The sequence below is a fragment of the Tubulanus polymorphus genome, chromosome 2, assembly GCF_964204645.1.
Source record: "Tubulanus polymorphus chromosome 2, tnTubPoly1.2, whole genome shotgun sequence".
Taxonomy (NCBI): Eukaryota; Metazoa; Nemertea; class Palaeonemertea; order Tubulaniformes; family Tubulanidae; genus Tubulanus; species Tubulanus polymorphus.
Window position 1 is genome coordinate 12,197,053 of NC_134026.1, and position 4,130 is coordinate 12,201,182.

The following is a 4,130-nucleotide window of genomic DNA, read 5'->3' on the forward strand; positions in this document are numbered from 1 at the left end:
GTCAGTAGGTGGCGCTGTTTATCAAAAAGATAAACTCGTGTTTTCGTAAAAAAGACATCGATGCATAAAAATATCTGTAGGTGGCGATACTAGAGCATAGTTGTAAACCGGAAATCAATTACTTTGAATAGATAAAATAAAATTAATTGAAATTGAATCGAGGTCGTGTGGATAAACATTCTTATGAATAAAGTCAAAGATCCGTGATCTGTCGTCAATCGGCCCACACCACTCCACAACTATGGATGAAAGTCTAAATGCGCAACAATATTTCATGCGGAAATTATCGCACTTAATTGAACAATTAAGTTTCACGAATGATTATGATTCGCTTATACACCAGCTTGACAGATTAACCAGAGATATGATTCAGTTCAATTTCGACGATGCTGCAATAATTGTTGCAAGAGCGCTTGATGTAATGAAAAACAATTCAAAATTACTCACTGATGATAGTACTGCTGTCAATAATGTACCAATGACTACCAGAGGGTTCGTTAAGGTTCTATGTAGGCAAGTTGTTTTAAGAATTTGATATAGGGCCTAATGCCGACGCAGCATATTATTCCAGCTAGGCCTAATGCTATTTTGTCGACATATCTACTAGATTAGATATTTATTGCGGTTTAGGGTCCGTTTTTGGCTTAAAGGCACAGGGGCTTAACACATAAAGTTTTTGTCCCCAGTATCAATACCCACTTGTATCCCGGATCAAAATACTATTAAGAGAATATTCCATTTTTAATCTTAGCACCAATCTAAATTTTAGATTATTTTGAATATGGCTTTTGTCAATTATTCTCTTTAAATCTCGCTTTCAGAAAATCAATTTACAGTCAATCAGATGGCTGAAATTATGAGAATTAGTAAACGTACTATTGAGAGAAGGATGCAACAGTTTGGTATATCAATGAGCCAATCGTATTCTAAACTTACAGATGAACAACTGGATTTCAAAGTGATAGCAATATTGAAAAACTTTCCTAACTCAGGTAAAAAAATCTGATTACATGTCCATGTATATGTAGTTTAAAATTATTATCTTGTGTTCCCCTCGCTCTCACCTCCGAATCTCCCTCTCTATACGCAGGGTTCGATAATTAATCTTTTTCAAGGGGAGTAAAGACAAGTGTATCGGCACATTTGCTGTCCGCTGGCCATAGATTACAGAGGAGTCGTGTCAGGCAGTCTATGTGGCGTGTTGAGGAAGTGAAATAAGAAGTTTACAGCATAGAATTAAGCACAGAGCTTACAGTGTACATGGGCCCTTGTACTTGTGGCATATTGATGGGTACCATAAACTTATAAGGTAAGTTGGCAATGATATCTCTCATATAAGGAAGCGTTCAAAAAGTATGTACAAAATATCCTGATCCGCTGGTACGTACCATGCAAATACCCCACCCCTCCACCCAGGTATTGATGAATTCTTATCAATATTGTTATTTGGTGTACAAGAGTCAACTAAACTTAAGAACCATATATATCATCATGAAAGAGATACATGTATGAAGATACATCTTGCATTTCAAACTTATTTTTCATTACAGATGGAATTTCGTTGTTCATGGTGGAGTTGATGGATATAGCAGGGCCATTGTATATCTGTCCTGAAGTGACAACAACCGTTCAGAAACTGTACTGAACGTATGTGGGGAAGCTGTTCAAGTGTGGGGATTACCAGTCAGAGTAAGAGCTAATCATGGTTCTGAAATGTAGATGTAAAAAGGTTCATGTTTAGCCACCCATTGCGCGGACCTGATAGATCACCTTTTATCGTAGGTCGATCAGTACAAGGATTGAACGCCGTTGGCGTGACTTATATGAAGCAGTTAGATCAACGTTCTATGAGCTTTTTTATAATCTTGAAAGAATTGGTGTTTTGGACTTAAAAATGATGTACATATGTTTTGCTTGCATTATGTTTTCCTGCCCAAAATAAATCATATGCTGAAAAAATTGGTTGATATGTGGAACAATCACAAAGTCAGGACTGCAAGAAACTTGACACCACTTCAGCAATTCATAAGTGGTCCAATACATCAGGACAATCATCTAGATGAGTTAATAGATGATTATGGGAGAGAAAACAATGCTCCAATACCAGCTAATGAAGAAGAATACACTGTCAATGTAGATGGTAAATTCCTAAAGCTTTGTGATTTTGATATGTTAAATCTAAAAGCCACCATAGATCCATATCAGGGGTTAGATGCAGATATTTTGGATTATAATATTTATCTTCAAACTGTTGAATTTGTAAAAAAATTGCGTTGATACCCTCTCAGAGTCCGAGTAAACATATAATCCTTGTTGAAAATATGGATTATTTGGCATTGCATTTACTTTATTTGTATTATCATAGTTGTATTCATATTTTACCTGTACGTCTAGCTTAAATCTTTAACATCTGACCAATAGCTGTAATTATCATCTCTGATAATTGAATCTACATCACTGTAGGCTGCATCAAAGTAATAAAGCAGTTCAAATGGAAGGAAGTCTGGCTCGTTTCCCTCTGTGTTTCTCCCCCTCGGGCCTATGGAATATTTGACAGTTATACCAACAACCAAATAAGGCTAAAAAGTTATACCTTGTTTCTCATAATCTTGGGTGTCACCTATGTAAGTAATAACTGTTGGTTCTGTTATCTTTAGTAGCATGATTTACTGGGTATATATGGTATTTACCGGCTGGGTCAACTTTTAAGGCTCGGCAGATTTGGTTTTATTGGTTGCGCCAGTCTTGAATCCACAGGTATAATTTATAAATAACTACCTATCTTGTTTTATACTGGATCACAAAATAGTATGACATGAATTAAGAATATCAAACCTTTATTATGCTGTATACATGGCAGATTATCTATATTGCATTGAATATATAAATGTATATGTACATTCATAGATTTATGTAGACTATGTAGGTCAAAACAATACAAAAATATCGTGTTTTTAGTATATCAAAATTATAGTGAGATATGAATTAAGAAGATTAAACCCGTTATTTTGCAGTATTACATTGTGTATATATTGCATCCAATGTATATGTACATTCATAGATATATCTAGACTCTAAAAACAATACTGGTAGGCTTAGAAAAATAGTGTTTTTAACATACTACAGCACAAAATTATAGTCAGCTATGAATTAAGAAGATTAAACATGTTATTTTGCAGTATTACATTGTGTATATATTGCATCCAATGTATATGTACATTCATAAATATATCTAGACTATTTAGGCTAACAACAATACTGGTAGGCTTACTAGTTGTGAATGAGGATACAAACCATATGAACAATATGAACATAGGGGTCCAAGGATTCCATGCCTACTTAAGAAGTGGTTTTGAAATGCTTGAGAATCTGACAATTTCAATATTAAACATCTACAGAAACTAATGTCTTTGAAACTTGCCACAATCATTGAAATACTATACAGTATCATCATTCAATGCCCTCTGCTGAGTGTATGAGAACAAAAAATAGGGGTCCAGGGAGACCACGCCCAATATTGTAAGCAATGACCTCACAATTAATTCACCACAATCATAGAACATGTCATGAGCTACAATTTTGCAATTGATTGTGGTTACAAAATATGCCTAGGCACCAATAAAATAGGAAAATACTAAGTTATAATGACCTTGACCATACAACATATCACAAGCTACAACCCCCTGGTGGCGAGAACAAAACCTGGGTAAAGAAATTCCCCAATTCCACGTGAGGAGATGAATACTATGACAGTGATACTATTTATCAAATATCAAGATTATAGGTCAAAACCTGTCGATATATTTCTTCAAATCCTTTTTTACTAGGACTGATGAAACTAAGATGGCCGCCAATATCGTCACGCTTGACTGATCAAAGAATCTGTCAGAAGAGCTCTTCTTAAAGTAAAACCATCGCGAATTTCAATGAAATGGCAAACCATTCGGAAGCTACTGGTCTGGGAATTCAGGGCAAAAATTACCTTTGTGGGCACGAAAAAGGTCACATGACGGCCATCTTTGGCCAATCAACCCAAGTTTTCTTACGTTGATACAAGTAATAGGGGTTTAGTTGTTCTAGATCAAAGGTCGACCGGTCGAGAAATTTTCCAAATGTGAAATAACAATAAT

The 4,130-nt window shown here is 35.3% G+C and overlaps 1 pseudogene; it reads left to right on the top strand.

Annotated features, from left to right (window-relative positions):
- Positions 1 to 241: 241 nt before the first annotated feature.
- LOC141898921 (uncharacterized) lies at positions 242 to 2,299 on the top strand (annotated as a pseudogene).
- Positions 2,300 to 4,130: the final 1,831 nt, after the last annotated feature.